The sequence below is a fragment of the Lissotriton vulgaris genome, chromosome 6, assembly GCF_964263255.1.
Source record: "Lissotriton vulgaris chromosome 6, aLisVul1.2, whole genome shotgun sequence".
In the NCBI taxonomy this organism is placed as follows: Eukaryota; Metazoa; Chordata; class Amphibia; order Caudata; family Salamandridae; genus Lissotriton; species Lissotriton vulgaris.
Window position 1 is genome coordinate 1,679,377,033 of NC_141694.1, and position 24,344 is coordinate 1,679,401,376.

At 43.9% G+C, this 24,344-nt stretch overlaps 1 protein-coding gene across 5 annotated transcripts in view; it reads right to left on the reverse strand.

Moving 5' to 3' along the window:
* The window catches only part of ANGEL2 (angel homolog 2), a 387,853-nt gene that overhangs the window by 155,145 nt on the left and 208,364 nt on the right, over positions 1 to 24,344 (reverse strand). The window lies entirely within an intron of this gene.

Below are 24,344 nucleotides of genomic sequence, written 5' to 3' on the forward strand. Positions count from 1 at the left end.
TGCGCACGACCATTGGACGTCCATTCAGCACTGGTTCCAATGGACAGCGCAGCACTGGGGAGGAATGTTTACACGCAGCTAAGGTGTTAAGGTCTTGCCTGCATTTGGGGGAAAAAATGGAAGCAATTTCTTTACCATTCTTAGGGTAAAGAAGGAGGCTGAGACCACTGCGTTAGCATGGCTGACAAAAGCTAGCTTGTTGTCGAATAGAACTCCCAGATTTCTAACTTTAGATACTGGTGATGGGGGAGTTCCTAGCTCCGAAGGCCACCAGACTGGGGACCAAGACGGGGTCAGCTCACCAAATACCATAACCTCCGTCTTGTCAGAATTTAGCTTTAAACAATTCTGATCCATCCAGGTACTGATGGCTCTCATGCCCTTCTGGAAGTTAGCGGCCACTGCTCCTCCATTTTTGTGGATCGCCAGGACCAGCTGGGTGTCATCGGCATATGAGGTTAATCCAATACCAAATGACTTGATCACCCTCGCCAAGTCCGACACATAGATGTTAAAAAGTGTCGGACTTAGCGAGGAGCCCTGGGGAACTCCACAAGGCAGGATGAAATCAAGAGAGTAGTAACTCCCCATCTTCACAGACTGCTCTCTATCAGCCAGAAAGGATGCCAGGAGTACCCTGGCTTTGCCCTGAATGCCAATTGCAGCGACACAGTCGATCAAGATGGTATGATCGACCGTGTCGAAAGCTGCAGACAAATCCAAGAGTATTAAGACCGCTGCACCACCCTGGTCCATGATTATCCTTACCTCCACTGCTGCCTTTATCAGAGCAGTCTCAGTCCTGTGGCCCTTCCTGAACCCAAACTGGGTGTCATCCAGCAGCTCATTCTGGTCAATATAGTTCGACAGCTGTAGGTTCATTGCCTTTTCAAAAATTTTTGATGGATAAGGGAGCGAGGCAATAGGGCGATAGCTTTTAGGCTCTAATGGATTTAGGGTTGGTTTTTTTAAAAGAGGTTTTACAGTGGCCTTTTTCCAGATTGAGGGGTAGTCACCTGTCCAAAACATGGCATTGCAGATGTTAGTGAGCACCGGGGTTATCAGATTGGATACTGGTTTAAGAATGAGTGGAGGACATGGATCCAACGGTGATCCTGACTTAACAGTATTCATAAGCTCTTCCATAGACAGCTGCGATAGTGGGGAGAAAACCTCAAAGGTTGGCTTTGGTGACATGAGAGGGAGTTCTTTTAGTAAAGTAAAATGTCTTTGACCTTTGCCTTGAAAAATTCCGCTACCTTATTGCAAAAAATTTGAGATGGCTCTGTGGTGGCAGGAGCCGGTGGATTGGCTAATTTTCTGACCACCTGATATAGCTGTTTGCTCGAATTTTGAGCTAATTCTATTTGTGTGCTATAAAAATTACATTTTTCTGCAATTATGAGTTTTTTGTAGCTCGACAAAGCTTTCTTGTATGTATCTCTGTCAATATTATCGTAATTCCTACGCCAGCGCCTCTCCAAATTTCGGCATCATTGTCTCTCGAGCCTTAGTGGTTCCGAGAACCACGACGCGGAGGGTTTAGTGTGGTTTGGCTGCATTTTTTTATTAGGTGCTAAGCGGTTAAAGCCATTGTTCAGCCAGTGTCCATAATTATTAGATGCTTCATGTGGGTCAGATATGTCTTCTGGTTTCGTAGATTCCAGGATATTATGTAAAACGGTGGGATCAATGTTTTTCCAGTCGCGACATTTAATCTGAGGGCGTATGATAGGAGATAAATTTTTATGATTCCTGACTAAGATAGTAAATTTAACTGCCGAGTGATCCATCCATCCATATAAGCGGGAATACTGTAGGGTAAGTCATATAAGAATTATTAGTGAATAAACCGTCCAGGGTGTGACCTGCATGATGAGTGGCTGAGGAGACCCGCTGTTCTAAGCCAGCGGCCGAGAAGTCCGAGATAAGAGTGTACGAGTCTTTATCTGCCAGGTTTTCTAAATGAAAATTAAAATCTCCCAATATTGTGTAATCCGAGTTGGCAGCTACTGGTTCTAATAGGAAACTAAGGGATTTCAAAAAGGGTATTCGTGAAATAGGTTGTCGATACAACAGAGTTCCCTTAAAGGTTTGTATAGGAGAGAGAGTAACAGTGAAACCTAAAGCTTCCGCAAAGTCGTAGTCTAGTGGTTCAGTTTTTATAGCTAACTTGGCTCTGTGTATAATAGCTAGACCGCCCCCCCCTTTTGCCAGATGATCTGCCTAGTCTAATCACATGATAGCCATCCGGGGTGGCTATACTGAAATCTGGGCCAGATGCTGGATCTGCCCAGGTCTCAGTTATAAACATAACGTCTATGTTTTGGTTGGCTATGAGTTCGGCCACGTCTTCCCTATGTGGAGTGGGAGGGAGCGGAGGAGGCATACATGTGGAGGAATAGGCAAGACGGCGCAGGAAGTACTGTGGGCCTGGAATGCAATGATACAGGCTGTGACACAGGTCTCAACTCCAGTTTCCAAGATGCCCCCTGAATAAAGTGGTAATTGGGTATTACCATACTCTTGTTATTATTTGCCAGTATATGACGCATAACTGTAAGGAGTTGTGGACCGATTTCAGGCTCCTTGAGAGTTGTATCTGTGGAGACAAGTTGGGGGGGTGGAGGGGGCGGGTAGGTGGGGGATGCACCACCTTGATAGGTTGTTGAGGTGGGCCTAAAGTCAGGCTGCAATAAGCAGTGTACTAAATATATTTATTAATGTCACCTATGTACCTACAGCAAAGGCAGAGCCTGGTTTCTGTTGATAGTAAATTGCACTTGAAAATGCAAATAATGAAATACAACAACAAAGAAACAATATGTAGCCTGCTGCTTCTGGCAACATACATGAGAGCACTCTGAGGAATATCACTAAGCACTATCGAACGGTTTAGTTAAAAGAACATCCTTGGTACCACTCCCACAGGAAGCTAAATGCTGTAGGTTTACACTGCACTCATCAAATCTGGTAATATTGTGGGAGTGTCTTTATTGGCCTCAACTTGGGAAACATATCTTTCACTTTAGGACACAGCGGCAGAACAAAATGTGGCAAATGAATAATCACTTTGAAATGTACTTCAGGCACCACCTTTGGAGGGATGATAGTCTCACTTTGTCTCTGAAAGGACAAATACATCAACTAGGCCATTAACTAGCTTGCCATTACAGCTGAAGGTACATTCAACAGCAGAACACTTAATGGTAAGGTACTCCACATTAGAACTATGTAAGGACTCAAAAGGTGGAACCATCAATGTAAACAATACCAAGCTGAGTTCCCTCCGAGTAACAATGTGAGAATGATGAGGGCAGGAGTTGCAGGCAAGAGGCAAAAGTCTTGTTTAACAAACTTACAAAGTTGAGAACTGGTGACTTCAAACAGAGAAAATCATCATGCTTCCTCTAACTAATGGCAAGCCACATACCAACCCCAAACAGCTAGCATATGGAAGAATTTAGCAAAGGTAAAGAGCACCTTCAGTTCAACAGAATGAAACTGTGACCAGACAGACATCTTTGGTCACCAAAACATCAATTACCTCTTTTTATTGAGGTCTTATATTCTTCTTTTATGACAATCCTAACACCGTGTGACAAGAGAATGTTCATGCTCCAACAGACTTTTCATGCCTGAGTTACCTCTCCGTACTAGAATTCTGTACATTCATGCACCCGATCCTCTTAGGAAGCCTAGATCTAACTGCAACATTGTTGTGAGGACCACCTAAACCATACAAATGTATTCAACAATCAGTATAGGCATAAACTAGACAGAATTTCCAAAGGATTGGGATCACATGTCCCATAACGTTCCTACTTTACTTCCTTAAAGCAAAGCAGCAGTCATTTTGTTCTGGTGAGTTACAAGTTCAAGTCAAGTTCATGGATTTATATAGCGCACTACTCACCCAGAGGGTCTCAAGGCGCTTGGGGAAGGGGGGTTAAATTTTTGTCGAATAGCCAGGTTTTAAGTTCTTTTCTGAAGGAGATGTGGTTCTGAGTAAGGCGGAGGTGAGTGGGAAGTGAGTTCCAGGTCTTGGCCGCCAGGAAGGAGAAGGATCTGCCACCCATGGTGGATTTTCGGATGCGCGGGACTGCGGCGAGGGCTTGATTTGACGATCTGAGTTGGCGGGTGGGTGTGTAGAAGGACAGTCGAGTGTTGAGGCATTCGGGTCCAAGTTTGTAGAGGGCCTTGTGTGCGTGGGTGAGAAGACGGAATGTAATTCTCTTGTTGACGGGAAGCCAGTGGAGGTCTTTTAGGTGTCCGGTGATGTGATCTTGGCGAGGGATGTCCAATATGAGTCTCGCTGATACGTTTTGGATGCGTTGGAGTTTTTCTGTAATTTTGCTGCGATTCCGGCGTAGAGTGTGTTAGCATAATCCAGTCGAATCATGACCAGTGCGTGGGTGACAGTCTTTCTTGTTTCGAGGGGGATCCAGCGGAAGATCTTTTTGAGAATACGGAGTACGTTGAAGCAGGAGGATGAGATTGCGTTGACTTGTCTGTTGAAGCAGGAGGATGAGATTGCGTTGACTTGTCTGGACATCGAGAGAGAGGAGTCTAGGATGAAGCCCAGGTTGCGTGCGTGGTCTGTGGGTGTGGGTGCTGTGCCCAGAGCGGAAGGCCACAAAGAGTCGTCCCAGGCAGAGGGGGAAGATCCTAGGATGAGCACCTCCGTTTTGTCTGAGTTGAGTTTAAGGCGGCTGTGTTTCATCCATTCGGCTACTTCTTTCATGCCTTCGTGAAGATTGGTTTTGGTGGTGTTAGGGTCTTTGGTGAGGGAAAGGATCAACTGGGTGTCGTCGGCGTAAGAGATGATGTTAAGGTTGTGTTGACGCGCGATGGGGCGAGTGGACTCATGTAAACATTGAAGAGGGTGGGACGGAGTGATGATCCTTGTGGTACTCCACAGATGACTTCAGTGGCCTCTGAGTTGAATGGGGGAAGTCGAACTCTTTGAGTTCTCCCAGCGAGGAATGAGATGATCCAGTTCAAGGCTTTTCCTTGTATGCCGATGTTGCTGAGGCGTTGTATAAGGGTGCTGTGGCAGACTGTGTCGAAAGCGGCGGAGAGGTCGAGTAGAATGAGGGCCACTGTTTCTCCGTTATCCAGGAGTGTTCGGATGTAGTCTGTCGCTGCAATGAGGGCGGTTTTGGTGCTGTGTTTGGCTGAAAATCCAGACTGAGAGGGATCGAGGGAGTTGTTGGATTCAAGGAAGGCGGCGAGCTGGCTGTACAGCACATTTCTGAATTGCAACTAGGCAAGACCAGCAGCGAGAGATTAATCTCATGGTGCTTAGTACCCACAGTTTAAAATGGAGGGGCTAATCTGTTTTTGACCACAGTCAGTTCATATTCACACGAAAGACAGCTTTCACTATCTGAGCCGGAATGTCTGGAAAAGCAAAATCCCTGCCTCTTAACTGTCATGCTGCATTCACCTGGCAATCATTCTGCTTTACTAAAAAAGATCTGTTAGTCGCCCCGGATTCAGTGACCACAGTCCTCAAACGCACTTTCTAGCGAACTGAACCTCAGCTACAACTTAGATGCAAGAAGACAACCTCAACCTAAAAAAACAAGGTGTTTGAGCACACATCCCTTATGAACAAAGGGATAAAGTGCTCTCAGAAAAGTGCCCAACACTGCTGCAAAAAGAAGCAAAACAAAACGCAGGCTTGAGTTTTGATTTTGGGAGGTTACGGGACAAATCCCAACCTTGTAGCAGTTCCATGATCATTTGAAGTGCTAATTACATCCCTTCCTTGAAGGAATAGTTCAGGAGCCCATCATACACGCATGGGAATAATGGCGCTCAAATCTACTACATAGGAACAGCCATCTACACCTTCATGAACAACTAAGGTGAAGAAGGGAAGTGACTGTTAGAACAGCAAAACAAAAATACCTGCCTTCAACGTGAAAACACTTATACTGTATCTGTTCCTTAATCTGCTGAATATCAAAATATATGTTGCACCACTGAAATTCAAAACAATGTTTTCGCTTTAGCACCGGAGTCTTGCCATAAAGGCTTAGCAAACGCATGGGATAACAATCCAAACCAGTCTCATTAATAGAATTAAAAATATGTAGCTGGCACACAGTCCACCATCTACCGCTGTACTATTCTTTTTAAACAAACAATCACACTTAAAGTCACTCAACTAAAGTTAGGTATTCTAGCACGTAATACATTTGTTACCCAGAATATTCTAGGGTACTATTCCAGATTAGGGCTAAGGCACTGCTTAATCAGGGACTCCAAGTAAGAAACAAATTAGCACTCTTGAAATATTTGTATATTTAGTGTGGACTGGCTTGGTACACGAAGTCTGAGCTATTCACTGTACTCACTAAAGCCAAATTCAAGTTAGATAGAAAGGTGTTAAAGAAGTGGTCCATTAGTATCCATTAACAGATCAAAGTTTCATCACTAAATGATCGTGGCAGATCCTGTACATATTTTCAGATTTCAATGCTCCTCAAAGGTTTTAGTGAACTGCCATGCTTCAAGAGGAGGGATGGGTTTTTACAGTTGACACACTTGAGCAACAAAAAAAACATGGGGAATACCTGCTAGAACATGCCTTGCCTTTAAGACAGCTTTACATGTTTTGATGGATTACTGTTTCTCTAAAAAGAAAAAAAACATTGAAAGGGGTTTTTGATCAACTGTCTTCATCCACTGGTCAGTTAAACATGTTGGCTCTGCCTCCATAGTGAATTTGGAAGGGCCAACACCAAAGTATATACTGCTGACGATATAAGTTTGAAGATAGCTATGTATATGTTGGCAAATGAACATGCGCTTTAACAAATGTAACATGAATATGAATGTTTTGCTGATCTAAGTTGATTTTTTGATGAAAAATAAACAAATGTACTAACGTCTAAATACAAATTGAGTAGTGCGTACTGGTGTCCTGGTTCTCAACCAGGCCAAATTTACTCTATAATCTATAGTTTGCAGGCTACATACCAGCACAGCACACATACCGGATTAACGCCCTACTACACTCATCTAAAAGAGTGCAGCTACCCTTCCAAATTCACTATTAATTCTACTGCAACCATAGGGTACTAGCACCTAACAACAAAAAAATGTCGTTCGAATCAATAGCGGCCATCACAGATAACAGGGCCAACACCAAAGTATATACTGCTGACGATATAAGTTTGAAGATAGCTATGTATATGTTGGCAAATGAACATGCGCTTTAACAAATGTAACATGAATATGAATGTTTTGCTGATCTAAGTTGATTTTTTGATGAAAAATAAACAAATGTACTAACGTCTAAATACAAATTGAGTAGTGCGTACTGGTGTCCTGGTTCTCAACCAGGCCAAATTTACTCTGGCTCTGCCTCCATAGCATACAGCATGGGCCAATGTGTCAGGCCAGTTTACCCATTGTCTCCCTTCACCATGAGTTACTGCACAAAGTACACATTTGAAAAAATATAGTTTACTTTTCATCAGTTGCAAAGCTGGCACAAAGAGTGCTTTTTATTTGCTTTTATATTAACTTTAAATATCAGCTATTTATTGTGCCTGCACTCCGTTATAAAGTTTATTTTAAAGTGTTCCAGTGAAATTTTAATATTGTATCTGCTTGTGTGGAGTCGTTTCCTAGGTGGCAAAATATTCTGGACTACTTCATAAACAATAAAATGCAGGGCACAACCAAAAGGCTTGTTACTAGCAAAAACTGCTCATCTGTGAAGGTTTCGTAAATTGAATTTATTGAAAGCATAAAATGACTATGTTTAGTGGACAGAAAATTCTTCCTTTCCTTCTTATTTTTGTGGCATATACTTACAATGTTTTTTTCCATTTCACAATCAAAATACTTGCCTAAGCCAGATCTACTGGTTGTAATGCTCGCTTTGGACTGTAATTACAAGTAATAGGACATGGTGGTTAGACTTCCGTACTCTCCTGGCATAATGAGGAAGAACATGATTACAAAAAACTCCAGTCCAAATACAATGCTCTCCTGAACCCTTCTGAAGACCCAGCTGAAGCAACCTGCAACTTAAACGAAGATGGTGTGGCGGTGGTGCCAGCGGAGGCCTCTTTGCAGTACTACCATAATGTTGTTGAGCCATCACGCGACTGGAGGTAATTCTAGTGTAGTCCGGAAAGGCTTAGAATGCACTGCGGAGAGTATTATAGGCCTGTTACTGCATAATAGACCCTTGCTACATCAACTAGACTGTATCACCAAAATCAAAGACCCTTGGATTGGCTTAAAAACATAATGGGGTGTGCCCATCACAACAGATGAACAAGTTTTTAACACTTTTTGGCAGATATTTTTTCTAATCGCAGATTCCCGACCTTTACACCATTTCCCAGGCATCAGAATGGATCTGAAAACTTTTCAGCAATGCTCCTCCACGCCACTCGCGGGACTTGTGCTGGCTCTGTGCTGCCCTAGAAATAAAAGATGCAAAACAAACAACTGATGGATGGAATGCTGGACAATGCAAACATTCACCCCCAGTCACAAGGATCTGGGTTAAATCCATCCTTCTTTTCCTCACCACACCACCCCAGTTTAGACCCAGACATATGCAAATCAGTCTTCAACCTGTTCCTTGTTGGAACAGTCCAGCCGAACTGCCAAGCCAGGTCATCCCTGGACCGGAAACAAGTATCCTGGGACCGGTTTCAGAGCATCACCCTTCATCAGCCAGGCTAGCTTTAATTCAGTGGTGTAGTGAGCACTTAGGGTGATGTATGCAAAAGAAACAATTGATGGACGGAATGCTGGACAATGCAAACATTCACCCCCCAGTCACATGGATTTGGGTTAAATCCATCATTCTTTTGCTCACCACACCACCCCAGTTTGGACCCAGTGGTGAGAAAAAAATGATGAATTTAACCCATATCCTTGTGCCTGGGGGTGAATGTTTTGATAGCCAAGCATTCCGTCCATCAATTGTTTCTTTTGCACTAGAAATAACAGACGCATGTAAACATCACCCCTACATGTTGAAGTCAATTTCTTGCCCAACTCTTTGAGCACTAAGACGCAGTGAATTAACCCACTGTTGGCACTGGTTGAAAGATCTATAACTTTTGACCTTTTTTAAGCATTAAAAATAGCCACTCCACAGAATGAGGAGGTAGGGGGGTCGTGAGGAATCTCCAGTTAGAGAAGATTATACACCAGAAAGACCATTACCGAAGGTAAAAACTTGTTCTTCTGATGGATACTTCTTTTTGAATAATGACACCTCTAGAATAGACACTAAAACTGTACCCTCCCCAGGTGGAGGGCCTGTGTAGAGGGCTCAGAACAAAAACCCCTGTAATGGGTGAAATATCTTGCTCGCTAGACCTGGTTATGGCAGTAGTGCTTCATGAACACGCGTACACACACCCACAATACAGCCAGGCAGCTGTCAAGAGCGCCAAGTGCCAACGCAGTGGTATCAGCCTTAGCCCTGGTAGAATGGGCTCTGTCCTTCCTGAGCCTGCTTTATTGGCAAGTGGGTAGGAGATCTTAATGCAGACTACTAATTACTTCAATAGGGTCCTCTTCTGCATAGCCTCTTTCTTCACCCTGAAGAACACCACAAAATGTTGACTGTGCACCTGATTATCTTTGGTAACATTGATGTAAAAGATTCAAGCTCTTTCAGGATCTATTGATGAAGCTTCTCCACCTATTTCGAGAGGCAAAGACGGGCAAAGAACACAAGAGTGGTGGATTGCCCACTGAGGAAAAGAGTGAAAAAAAGCTGCCAGGGTCTTCGGCACCAGTTTGTCCAGAAAAACAGGTGGTGTACTGCGGTTGCACCGATAGCACTTAAAGTTTACTTGTACAACAAATTGAAGTGATCGCAATGCGAAAGACAGTCTTTAAGGCCAGAAGCCGCACCAAGCAGCTATGCGTTGGCTCCAAGGGCTTATACATGAGAAACGTCAATACCAAGTTAAGTGGCATCACAAACCGTTTGGGAAGAAACATACGAGTCAAACCTATAATCAACTGCATGACTACAGGTGATTTAAACTAGGACGGTTGGTCTGGTAAATATAAAAAGGTCAAAAGGGCTGACAAAATCTTTAGCAGTGCCCAATGCAAAGGCTTGCTGGACTAAAGATTAAACAAACAATATATCCAATTGCTGCTTGCAAGGGGTCCGACTTGCCCACTAAACAGGCAACAAAGTTGTACAAGCACCCGGCTTAAATGCACTTTGACATCAAGAATGACATCCACCACTACAGGCAGCAGATCAAATGCAGTTAACTGCTACAGCTCAATCTGCACGCACGGAGGCATAGATTGCGCAGATACAAGTGAAAGATCTGCCATGCTGCTATGACATGAGATGCTCTTGAGTGGGAGCCTAATCGGACAGATGCTCATGCCCAGAAGTTCTGCTTACCACACTCCTGGCCCAAGGGACACTAGGATTTCTCGGGCCTGGTCAATCCTGTACGTTTTCATAACTCAGGAGGGGCAGGAAGGAGTACTGGGCTCCTGTGTTCCATCCCACCCGAATGCATCTCCTAATGCGTGTTTTTGCAGAAACTAAAATGCGCAAAACCCTTGACACTAGGCTTTCTTGACAATGGTGAAAAGGTCTAGCCAGGGTTCTCTCTTCTGTTCTAAGGGTCCTTGAACTACCTCAAGAGGTAGATGCCATTCGTGATCTGCCAGACACCACTGACAGAGCTGGTCTGCTAAGGCATTTAAGGATACTGCCAGATGGTTCGGGATCATGAAAATGCCCTGATGCTGCAGCCAGCTCCAAAAGGTGCAGAGCCTCATGCCACAGGTTCCATGATCAGCCAGTCATTGAAGTAGGGGATGACTTGTATCCTTAATCTCCGGAGGAGTGCCACGGCTAATGCTTTGTGAATACTTGAGGGACACTGTTGAGGACAAGGCGGTAGCACTGCAAACTGGAAATGCTCCTGGCTGATATTGAGTCACAGGTAATACTTATGGTACCGCAGGGTGTTTAAAAAAAAGATGTGTCCTACAGGTCACGGACACCATTCATCTGTTATGTCCAATGCAGCCAGGATCGGCCACAACATGAGCATTTTGAATGTGTCCCTCCACAGGAACGCATTCAAAGGTCCTACATAGGCCAGAGGCCTAGTTGTCACTCTGTGAGAGCCATTATCAAGAGTAAAATCCCCTCCTCTTTCCGAGTCTGGAACACGCTCAATGGCAGTGGTGTCTAGGCCAGCACGAATCACGTACTTAGCTGTGTCCTGCCATACTGTATTGTTTGGGCCAGAGAGGCCCTAGGATGGAACTGCTGGCAAGATCTTGCAAGCAATGTCCCAAAAGACATGCGATTAGCAGTCCAGTAAACAAACTGTATTGTTCAATGGAAGTGCCAGGCTGGCCGACAAGAACTTGTTTCCCAACTATCTACGGTGAGATAGTTAACAAGGGAATCCACAACAATAACTATGGTTTTTGCAAGAAGAGAGGTTGGTGGTGGCATTGTTGAAGAGAAGGTTTTTTTTTCCTTCAAATGACGCTCAGATGTAGGAAAAGCAAGTCTATGTGATTTGTTGGAGAGTCTCACTGAGGATCATTTCCTTCGACTTGTAAGAGGTGGAGGCTAACTCATACATCAAAGAAAACTTTTTATGGAGTTTGAGAAATCTCCAGCTGATGCTTGCAAGCTTTTTCTCGTGATCAGGTGGAGCACTTTACACAGACATACTCTGAAAAGGTTACACAACCCTCAGCAAGAATTTTGTTCATAGATTACAGAAAAAGATCCACATACATAGTATTACAGAAAGGTGATATGATTTCACTGTTGTCGTAAGAGGAAAGGAGACTCAGTGGAACAGATACATGGAGTGAGGAGCCCTGAAGAAGTACTTCAAAAGGACGAAAAGCGTTGGCTACTGCGAAGTGTAATAGGAAAATAAAGATTGAAGGAATATACATCAGTGTGAATCATCATTGAATGAACGAACTGTCTTTTATTGTGTGTGCGGACCACATATATATTATTTTAATTGCCGGTTGTGGAAGGTGCTTTCACAACAAAGAGAATCAAAAGGGTCTGGTTCTCTGTTGGTCGAAGCACCAAATGTAAACATATTTCCCAGTAAATAGATCAGTGCGGTACACCTCATCCTAGATCCTTTTGTGTGAATCCTATACTCTGAAAAGGTAGTATCACCAAGATTCGATTTTAAGGCCACGTTGCCAGCTCCTCACGATTATTATGGGTTTTGGCAGAAAGCTTTCTGCATATATTAGTCTTCCAGTTTGTGACCATGGTAAAGGCAAACATGCATTTCTGGTTAAGTTCATCAGTACAGACCTTCACTTTGCCACATGCTTTGTGTGCTTTCAAGACACATCTTATTGAAGAGCTTTCCTTATCCAAAAAAAACAAATTCCCCACCTAATCTAGGGGCAGCGGTAGAGGACTCAATACACACACAAAGATTGGAGAAAGATTTATGAAGTAAAGTATTGATTATTCCAGACTGAAAAGAGCAAGGTTGTGGGATTCCCTTGCCACATGACATTCAATATAAAATCAGATGTGAGAGGAGTTTCAGTGCCATCATCTCATTTGCTGGACTTCGGGTATTTTTCATTGATGACTATGCTAACAAAGTGGCTCTGATTAAAGGGTTTCAGGCCTATTATGATTTCACACTGCTATTGTAAAGTTGCCATGGGGCTCCCACCTACACAACAGGGAATGATTCAAGGAAAAAAATACATAGCCATCTGATCAGCCTAAAGCTAGAAACCAAACACAAATATAGATTTGATTTAAACAGACTGGTAGTAAAAATGTTCTTGCTGTAGGTACTAAACCATACCAGTGACCAAGACTAGTTCTAGGACTTTAAAAAATAAAGAAGAAACCCCCACCCCACTTTAATCGAATAGAACTATAACTATTTATCCAAAGCACAAGCAAATTAAACTGTACAAAGTTAGTAAGCAAAGGGACCAGTGACAATATACATTCATTTTAGCACCTCAACGGTCCAGTAAATTCACCAATTCTGAAAGTTTTGAGATATATAGGCACTATTGGGCGACTTGGCATAAGAACTTTGCAGTGCACAGATAATCAGGGATGTGTATGTTATCTACAAACCTAGGTTGGCATACTTTAGCCAGGCTCCAGATCAGTTGTCTTATTTACGTTTTTTGCCATTTGTTTTACTAGTTAAGAAAGAAGCGCTAAGGTGTGGGTATACATGACAAAAACCACAAAAGAATGAAGCTTTGAGCACTTCCATTGTGCAAAAAAAGTGCATGGTTTATTAAGCTTTCTTACATTTGAAGAACCTGAGCAAACAATCTAAGTGCAACAAGACTATTTTTTACCACTGAGGCAAGCATGTCGCACAATGCATGCTTAAATAGCGGAAAAAGTTAACTTCACTTTTTTCCCCACTAAGAGTAAAGAATACTTTGATATTGAATATTGACCTTTTAGGGACTTTAACTGCATTTCGTGGGCGAAAAGAACAAGGGCCAGATGTACTAACATTGGGAATAGCGATTTCCAAATTGCAATTTTCTGCGAATCACAATAAGGAAATTACTATTCCTAAAGCATTAAAGTTTTTGTTTTAAAGTAGTGATTCATACATAGTGCTTCAAAAATCAACCTATTTTTTTTAAATAATGAGGTAGGTTGCAGTTTGCGACCTATTCGGAATGATAGCCATCACTGGGATGGTGGCATGCTGGGGTCAGCAGACCACCATGTATGTTATTGCTTTTAAATAAACCAATTTTATTTTTTCTTAAAGAAAAACGGGATGCATTTAAAAAAATTAAATATAACATTTAACTTTCATTTTTAAAATATTCTTAAAGGGAATGAGGTCCCTCAGTGGTCATTTCCGTTTGAAAATGGGTTACCGCCTCCTTTGAGGTGTCAGTAAAATATTAATGTTTTGAGACCGCATTTCAGTCGCAAAACATACCACTATGATTCTGCATTTGGACGGGCCTCTTTAAAGACGCTCCTTCCAAATACTGGATCGAAAATCCAAATTGCGATTGTTGAATTCTGCTCATCAGGTCATTTGCAACCTCAAAAATGCTTGGCACATCTAGCCCCATATTACTTATCTTCCATAACACTTTTTCTGGGTGAGATAATCTAACTGCAGATTCCAAACCTTATGAATTTCCCCAGGCGCCAGACTGGATCTGAAAACGTGAATAGAAATAACCTTGTGCATTGGTAGGTGGTGTCATGTGGCTTTGCGTCAGTCCCTGATGTAAAGGTGAGGCCATTATATCTGCACCACCTGCGTGCACTGACATCAGTTTCTTTCTGATCTCTGTTCCAGTCAATGGATGCAGAGCCACTAGAAATCAGAATATGGCAGTGTGCAGACCTCCAGACTGGGATCTTATTAATGGACTGTGTGAATCCATTCCATACAAAGGGGAGGAGGGTGGGCCAGTGAGGAATCTGAAGCTAGTCTACCAGAAAAGAAATTACCTACGGTAAGCACACTGTTCTTCTGATTAAGACTTCTAACCGCAGTTCCTCACCTGTGAATAGATCTCAAAGCAGTAACTCGCCTCCAGTGGTGTCAGTGGAATGATCAGACCAGGATATTCAGCAGGAGAGATCGGGCAAAATGCTCATCTTTCCAGACCTGGCTATCCAGGATAGCACAATCCATAATGAGAGGGTTCTCTTTTGCACTACTTTAGCTTTCTTAGCCTCAGAGAAACATACGAAAGTTGGTCATCTTGTCAGTAATCTTTTCTTTGATCAATACAGAAACAAGGGTCCTCTTAGGGTCGAGACAACAAGATCGGTCTCTCTTTCAAGGCATGATGAGGTACATAGAAAGTCATCAAGGATTGCCCTATGTGGAAAGGCATGCCTATCTTGGGTAGGAATGCTGCTTTTATCTGCAGAACTAATTTGTTGAGGAAAAGAGGATTATGCTGGTTACACAGACAATGCCTAGAGCCTGCTCATTTGGCCGATATTCTGGCGATGAGGAATACAGCCTTAATGGTTAGCTGGCGAACAGGACAACTGTGCATTTCTTTGTAGGGAGTCTACACTAGGTAAGCGAGTACCAAATTAAGGTCAGACTGATGCATCATAAACTGCATTGGATAAACATGCCGACTAGCCACTTCACAGAATGCATCACAACAGGTCACTTAAAAAAGGATGGCTGATGAGGTAACGCAAGAAGGTTGAAAGGTAACCTTTAACCATTGCCACATCAAGACTTTTCAGGGCCCATGACAAACAGAACAAAATAACATTTGACAATTGTGCATTCAGGGGTTTGATGTTTCAAGAGGAACACCAGACAAGAAACTTCTCCAATAATCCAGTGTAAACTGATTTGGATGGACACCTGGCTGCTAGAATGACACAGGTTCCTTCAGTAGGAAGATCGAAAGCTAGCAGCTGTCGCTGTTTAATCTCTACATACTAAGGTACAGATTGTGTAAGCTCCGGTGTAAGACCTGTTCTGCAATAAACTCACCAGGAAGGTGTCTTAAAACCCCGATGAAAGCCCCGGACCTGGTTAGGCCTTAGAGTAGGGCTGAAACATGTCGGTCAACAAAACATAGGGTGCTAGGACCATAAACGTCCACATTATCCCTTTCACATTTTTTAGCTTTCCCCACCATCTCCGCTAATAAAGGGATACCTAGAAGAAGGCGAGGGATTTTTAATCTCTAGTTAAGCCACCTGGTCACCCTCTATCCTTAAGTGCTCCCTGAAATACAGGTCGAGCGCACCCCAACCTTTCGGGGTCAGGGTGAACCAGATGATGAAGCATGACACTTAGTGTGTGAGGGTTATATATAAAAAAGGAATTGTTTCCTTCCCCGCACTAGTCATGCGGACAAGCTTACCCACTAGTGGTGTACCAGATAGCTCTCCCTCCCGTGCCTTACGTAGTTGATACTACGTCCCCTGTAACCTCAGGCAGGATACTTTTGGTAGTATTGAAGCAAAGATATAGCCATCATCATATTGAGCACCATATTTTTTATCACAGTCTTTGTCATATTCCCAAGAAATATACTTTGGGGCACAGTCTGAGTCAGATTGGGCATAATGTCTTAGTCTAGCTGGTTGGGTGCGAGTCTCAGTAAATTATCGGCTCCATTTCTGGCGTCAGTCACATAAGTGTTGGTACCAATACTGGAGCCAGTTGTGTTGAGTCGTAGATGGCACCGGAGGTTGAGTCAGAGGGACTGAAGCCAGGGAAGCGTTCATGCTCAGAGCAAGTTTGAGGGGCACAGTTGGGGTCAAGGACTGATTCACCAACAGAAATCTGACACTGGAGTCCCCTTCGGATCAATGGAGCTCAAAGGCACTCCAGAGGGCTCCGTTGTGGCACAGAAAATCCGATTCATGGATATCTTCAGCTGCTGGAGCTGTTGCATTGTCTGTTCAGGGTGGAGCAGAAACTGCACTTGTGCTGGAATCGGGTCTTTTATTTCTATGGGGAAATCTTTGACGTACATGAGCCCCGTGACCTTGATGATTGGTTACGGGAGCGCATCTGTACCCTAGACTTCAACTGGGACAGCCGTGCCTTCGACCAGGAGTGCTTTTTCGACCTACAGAGACTACGGTTGTGGTACCAACATGGGTAGATGGTCCTAATATATATAATAGCTGTAGTTCAACAGGTTTGGGAAACAAATATTGGTATCTTTTAAACTAGTATAGTACATGATACACACACTTGGACAACAGCAGCAAAACTCACCATGGGAAAGGTTAAAGCATCAAGCATGGTGAAAATACTAATACCTATTGAGACTGATCAAAACACACTGAATAACAACCCCCACCACGTGCAGGGACATCCATATCTCTATCTCTCTCTCAGTCACAAACAAATGGAAACTCAAATCCACTTAAGAGGTAAGGTCATGGTAACTTTGCATTGATATAGGGACCACACATGAATGATGTTAAAGACCAAAACAATGTACCAGATATGCATGTGGTTATAGCAGTCATCCCCAAACAGATAATGGAGAAAAGCCTAAACATAAATTTATCTTGGAAGAACCATTCTAAGGGGAACATTACATGGACATGAATAATCAGTTTCTAAAATCTTGGGCCTGTGTTGCAGAAGTGGAACAATAGCACTCCTGATGCCTTATTCTTTAGCCCTTTAGATGCATTCCTAGCTTTTGTGACCTGGCGGGTAGATTTCTGACCCGTCTCTCCAGAACCTAATAGCTAGAACTGCTAGTGGCCAGGGAAGAAATGATGTTGCACTGTGCGGGGCTGCTCAGGAACTGGAAGCACCATGTACTTCTGTCTGCTGGTGTGTACTTCAACCCTCATCCCAAGCTCCACTTGATGTCGATGTTGTAGTGGAAATGCATGGAAGGAGGGGGCATCCATGAACAGCACGGTCACACATGAGGTGGCACATTATATAGCGTGGAAACAGATTTTACCTTGATGGCTGACTGTTCCTCCTGCTTAAAGAGTGAAACTTGAAGAATGAATTGTAAACAACAAACCTTTGATGTGCCACTATTTTTGGTTTTTTTAAGTCATCAAAGTGCACAAAGAGAACAATGGTAGGACAAGAAAAAATATTTCTTCATCTCCTGTTGTCTACTCTCAGAGAAGGATAATGGTAGATCTGGAGGATGGAAATAGGTATATATGATGGTGGACTTTCTCCAGGGGCAGCCCAGTTGATGACGGTGACAAAGTAAATTTAGGCACCCCCTCAGTAGATCGAGTCGGGAGGAAGTAGAGTCCAGGTAATAATTCAAGGAAGACAGGGAAAAATGAAGCAGACGTGGCTGGTCAAACTAAAACATATGAGATGATTGAAGTGTACTGCGAGTATGCAGTACCCTATATTATGTAGCTCAAGGTGATGGCAAAACACTGGAGAATAATGTATGTTCTGAAAATCCATATATCCAGGGATTTCCGCCACCCAAAAAAAGTGAAAAATTGGTTGACCTGATCCAGATGCTTCTATAGAGAGGATTGTCAGGGCAAGATTCCAATATGATGAAAGTAAAATGTTACTTACCCTGTAGCATCTGTAAGTTACATGCAGTGCTATAGATTCACATGCTGTGCATACTCCTGCCATCTAGTGTTGACCTTGGACATGTGCAACTTGTTTTTCTTCGAAGAAGTTGTTTGATTCAGAGTTATAATGGTAATGCACATGGGCGCTGGCTCCATTGTTAGACTGTTTGCTTCATTTCTACCTCATCCACTGTGTGGAACAAAGAGAAAAAGAAGAAATTAAGCATGCAAAAAAGTATAAGGAAAGGAATGTTCAACAACATGAGACTTTTGGAGAGGGAGGGTAGGTTTATGTGAATCTACAACACTACATGTCACAAACAGGCGCTTACAGAGTACGTAATATTTTCAGATTGTGGCATGTGTAGCTGCAGATGCACATGCTGTGCATAAACCGTAAAGTAGTTCTCCTGAAAGCGGCGGCTAGCCAGGGAAATTTGCAGAGGACAGGAAAAGTGTAAGTAGAACTGCTTAACCAACATTCTCTTGTTGGCAAACTAACATATCCAAACAGTAAGGCCTGTTGAAAGTGTGTGTGGTGGACCAGGTAGATGCCTTACAAATGTCAACTTTAGGGTTAACTAGGAATGACATGGATGCCCCTTTATGCGTGCAAAGCGAGGTCTAGGTGGGGCAAGCAATTGCTTTCTAGCTTTATACTAACAGGTTTTAATGTATTTCACTAACCAACAGGTTCTCTGGTTTGGAGACAACATGTCCTTTGAATGGTTTTGAAAAAGACAAAAGGCTGTTGTGCTTTGTGGAAGGGTTTTGTCCTGTTTATCTAATCCATAAGGGCTCTCTTAATGACTAGCATGTGAAGCGCCCTCTCCACTACAGAATCTGGATGAGGAAAGAAATCCGCAAGGTCAATAGTTTAAGGTGGAAGAGAGATACTAGCTCAGGGATTAATGTTGGATTTGTCCCAAGGATAACTATCACTGTGTACTTGAAAAAAGGTTTTCTCTAGGATGACAGCTTGAAGCTCACTGACATGCCCGAGAGAGGTTATGGCCACTAAGAAGGCCTCCTTGCAGGATAGAAACTTTAATGGGCATGCATGAAGGGGTTCAAAACGGGGGCCCATGAGTTCTGTGAGAACAATGTTAAGGACCCATTTATGTCCTTCTATAAAAGGCAATATTGACAGGGATCCCAAAGAGTGAGGGAAATTCCCTATCCTGAAGGTTGGCTGCAATTGCAGCTAAGTGCAGTTGCATAGACACGTAGGCGAAACCTGATGTTTCAAATGAAGCAGGTAGCAGACTATGTTGTGGACATTTGGCTTGAGAGGGTCGAAGTGTTTGGGGAGACCGTAAGGGACAGCAGTAATGGAAATCTTTCCCATTTGGCTGCACAGCAGGACTGCGTGTCAGTATGCAGGCATCCTTGAAATGGTCATACACTCAGGAGGCAGATTGAGGTAACCAGATTCTAGGACTTCAGGAGCCACATGGCAAGACCGAGCAGCCTGAGGTTCGGGAACCCTACTTCCATGTTTCTAGGTAAGAAGGTCAGGCCGGTTGAGCTGCTTCTCTTTGGGCACTAAAGGTTTACTGACCCACCCGAGAGCCACCAGGATGAGAGTGAGATGTTTGCTGAAGCCTCCAAACCATGGATGGAAGGAGTGGGAAAGGCGGAAAAACGTAGGCAAATATCCCGGACCAGTTCATCCATAGTGCTTTGCCCGCGGACTCTGGCAACAGATACATGTGTAATCTAGCATGGGAAACTACGACATTACAGGTAGCCATCATACTGAGGTGCATGACCGTCCTGGCGGTTATTTGGCTATCTCGCTGAATAGGGGCCAGTAGCTAATGGAAAGCTCCGATTCGTGTTTGGTTGGGTTAAGCTTTCCCGGTGACAGAGTTGAGGACTGTCCCTAAGAAGGGCTGAACCTTAAGGGGCGGAAGGTGGGACTTTAGTGTATTGACGGTGCACCTTAGGTTGTGCAAGACGTCTATGGAGGTCTAGATATGAGCTAAGCACTGTTCGTTTGAGCTCTTGATTAGCCAGTCATTCAGGTAAGGGAACACGTGGATGCTAGTTCTCCCGAGATGATCGAAGACTATGGCAAGACACTTTTTAAACAGAAGGGGGCTGTGGTGACCCCAACAGTCAATACTTTGAACTGAAAATGCTGATTGCTCACCACAAACCGGAGGCAAGGGCAATGTGCAGGGTGGATCAGGATGAGAAAGTAAGCGCCCTTCAAGTCAAGTGCGGTCCTGAAGTCATCTTGCTGTAGTAGAGGGGTGACACCCGGAAGGAAGTGCTCTGAGAGGATGTATGCGTTGAGGGGCCTGAGGTAGAGTATAGGCCGGAGTGACCTGTGCTCCTTCGGGATAAGGAAGAACAGGGAGTACACTCCTTTGTTGTGTTGGTGTGGCAGCACGGCCCCTTTGAAAATGAGTACTTCAAATTTCTCATGACGGAGGCGCTGATGTTCTGGGGCAAGGGTGTGTCTGCATAGAGGGATGTTTGGTGGGGTTGCAGTGAGTTCTAAGCAGTAACCCTGCCGTATGATGGGGAGGACCGAATAATTTGAGGTGATCTCTTGCTACCATGACAGAAACCCCTGGAGTATTATCCCAACAGTTGTAGTGCAATCGGAGGGAAGGGACAGTGAGTCACAGTTAGGCAGAGGTGGCTCCTTTATCCTCACCACCTTTTCTTCTGCCCCAGGAGTTGTAACAAAGTGTAGCCTCCATTTGAATAGCCATGTAAAAAGGTCTACTGGTTCTGCGGCCTTTGAAAGGAGGTAGTGGCTTAAGGTGAGGTGGTCATGACACCCCCTCTGTTCTAGAATCTCCAAAAGGATCCCTGGGGCAAAGGCTTCTAGAGAGCCCCCATAGCCTTCAGATATTGGTGCCCTCCTTTATCTTCTCGAGCTTATAGTCAACCTGGTTTTGAAAAGGTGCTCCCCATCGAAGGGCAGGTTAAGCAGATGCAGCTGTACAATCTGGCTTGAAGCCAGAGACGCAGTTAGGCATGTCGGTGAATAAGGACGCTTGAGTTGATAAACTGCACTGCTGTGTCAGTAGTTTCCAGGACACATCGAATGGCTGTATTGGAGATTATCTTTCCCTCAGAAACTACACCTTGACCCATTTCCTATACTGTTCTGGGAGGTGTTGGAGGAGCTCGTCCATTTCGGCCCAGTGTGTCCTTTCAAAACCTGGAGAGCAAACTGATAGAATTGGCGATGCACTAATGGGTCGCTCATTGAGCGGCAAGCAACTTAGCAGCCGCATCGATCTCCTTGCTCTCCTTGTCTGGTGGAGGCATATCACTGGGCGCTGACATGCTTAAGGGCCGTTTGGACAACCAAGAAGTCCAGAGGGAGAGGTCTTCTAATGTATGGGGAGCCTGAGGGGGTGGGCTTTAAGTTTTTAAACACCCTGGCATTAACCGACTCCTTGAATACTTCAGCAGTAGTTTATAGCATTCTCTTGAGCATAGGGAGGGATTGTAGATCACGCTGGGTAGAGGAAAGAGCCTCAACAAGGAAATCCTCATCAGACTGGACCTTATGCATCTCCACCTTAAGTGGTGCCCGATGCAGAAACGCATGGTAAGAGGCAGCATCATCTGGCGGGGACAGTTTGGTAGGGTAAAGATGTGGGTCGCGGTTAGCAGGTGGGTCGACATCATAGTAGTCCCATGGGTAATCATGGGGCTGAGGGTCAAATGGGTCACATAAGGATCTAGTGGATAATTTTGATGACCCCCCCCCCATGTATGGGTGTTGGGAGCCATTTGGGGATTTAGGAGGAGGTGCTCCAAGTTTCTGAATTGAAGCAGAGATAGGAGAGGGCAGAAAGGACTGGAGAGATGGAGGGGAAGAGTTGGGAGGAGGACAGTGTTCATGAGGTAGAGGATTAGTGCCCCGAGCCTAGTGTTTTCTGATCTTGGACGGTGGTTCAGGATTTGGTGCAAGAGCCCCCTGAAAAGTCAATTACCTCTTGTGTGGGGTAGGTGCCTGAGCATTAGGAGGAGGCTGGGTGAAGATCATGCCTGAGCATTAGGAGGAGGATGGGCTAAGATCATGCTGGTTTGTGGATTGATGACAATACTTTTCTGCCGGGCACGGAGTTCCTCCTGTAAACGCTACAGGATGGGCTGCTCCTGGAACTCTAATGCAGTGGAGGACAGGGCATTGGAAACAGAGCGTTTCAGTGTTGAGGCTGGTTTCCGACTCGCTGGTGCCGAGGGAGGTTAAGGCGTCAGTGAAGTTCTTGGATCCGAGGGAGTCTATGAGGGAGTTCACGTCTTCCGTGGTTGGGCCTGAAATACCACTGATTCTTCCATCTCGAACTCAGAATGAGAACATGGCTCAGGCTGAAATGAAGAGGCTGTCTGCCTGAGGGCCCCAGCCCTATGTTATCCACAAGGTCATGGTCCCTGATGAGGTCCAGGGTGTCTTCTCCCTGCTGCTGCACCATGGGTCATCAAGCGAGGATCACATTGGTATTGCATCGTCTTTTTGTTGTGGAAGGAGTGGTAGGAGACCTTGCCACGCGCTGCAGACGGACAGAGGTTGCAAAACTGGTGGAGGTCATTCAAGGGATACTTAGCACAACACTGTGGACAATTTTGGAATGGAGTCCTTTCCATCACGCAGTCATGATTTTCAGGGAACCAAAGATGGAGTAGGCCCGGAGATGGGCATGGGCCCCAAAGGGTGCATTTAACCCAGTCACTGAGTAAGACAAAGGTTGTGATGACGCCAAAAGTTACTGCAAGCAATGATTGTTTTCACTGATGGAATGGAGAATCCGAAAGCGCTCGAAGATGATCACAGCAAGACATCGACCTAGAGCTCTGTGGATGCAAGGCTGAAAATGTTGTCAAAGCAGTTATTAGGAGGAACATCTTATACAGAACCAGCCAGATAAACCCAGGCATTAGTTGGGAGACTCAAGCCAAATGGTCTAACTTGCAGAACTTTATGAAGGAATGTGCAATATTAGTCTTAAGTCTGAAAAAATGATTCTCAACAAGGCTTAAAATGGTTTGCGAGCAGAAAGTATCTTACCACTGTTGGCAGCTTCTCAGACATTCCTGAAGAAAATATAGCAGAATGCCAGTGGTTGAATTGGAGTTAAGGAGTTCAAGAGGAGTTCTTGGAATTATGTGAAAGATGCCTAGCCTGGAAAACCGGACAGGTGGGACAGAGGCTTATGTTGATGAGTTTCATTTGACTTTGAGGTGTCTTAAGTTTCCCTAACTCCACTTTCCCCCATATTGGCTCCCCTGCTGGGGAACAGAGATTCACAGAATAGCAGTTTCTACATGCGAGTGTTGGAACTTTTTCCTACAAAATGAATATAGTTAGTTGTAAAAGTTCAGTTTCAGTTGATGATTCGATTCTCTTGCTTACAAAAAGAATATAGTTAGTTGTGCACGTTCCGTTTCAGTTGATGATTCGATTCTCTTTCTTTGCATTATTGGCATGCTATTAATTGACCTTCATTTATTAAATGTTTTGTGAAAAGGTAAAGGATGCCTTAAAGGGAATTTGTTTTAGATCTGTGTTTGGATTGATTTAGGAAACTTATTAGGACAATTTAATGGTCCTATAGTTGAGTAATCAACGGTAAGAATTTCTTTAAGTTGCATGAATTTCAAAGGGAACACATTAATGTCCAACAAAGAACAAATACAATTTTTTTTTATAAAGAAACAAAACAAGACTAGGCGGGATTATATGAAATTCTTGAATTTATCATCATGTAAAAAGGCAAAAGATTTTGGATAAAAATATATAAACAGGCCTACAGGGGTATCAATGGTAAATCAATATGTAACTCTGGAGGTCCTGATGAAACCTTTCCTAATTTTCAAATTAACAAATTGGTAGGAGAAGGCGATGTTCGACGTTTCGGTCTCCTATGTATTCATCTGCGAGACCACAGCGAAACTGTGGCAGTCTTATTTAAAGTTAAGGGATCGTGACCATACAGGCAACTTGAAAACAGATTAGTTGCAGTCTTTGGTAGGGACCAGGTATCACGGCAGCAACACGGTGAGCGCTGTCAATTTCAAAATCAAAATTGACAGCGCTCACTGTGTTGCTGCCGCGATTCCTGGTCCCTACCAAAGACTGCAACTAATCTGTTTTCAAGTCGCCTGAATGGTCACAATCCCTTAACTTTAAATAAGACTGCCACGCTTTCGTTGTAAATTCGGCAAGTGAATTAGCCTTGCGGTTGCAGGCTTGAGCATATCTCCGCTTTAGCTGCCTATCACTCGTACCACCTACAGTGTC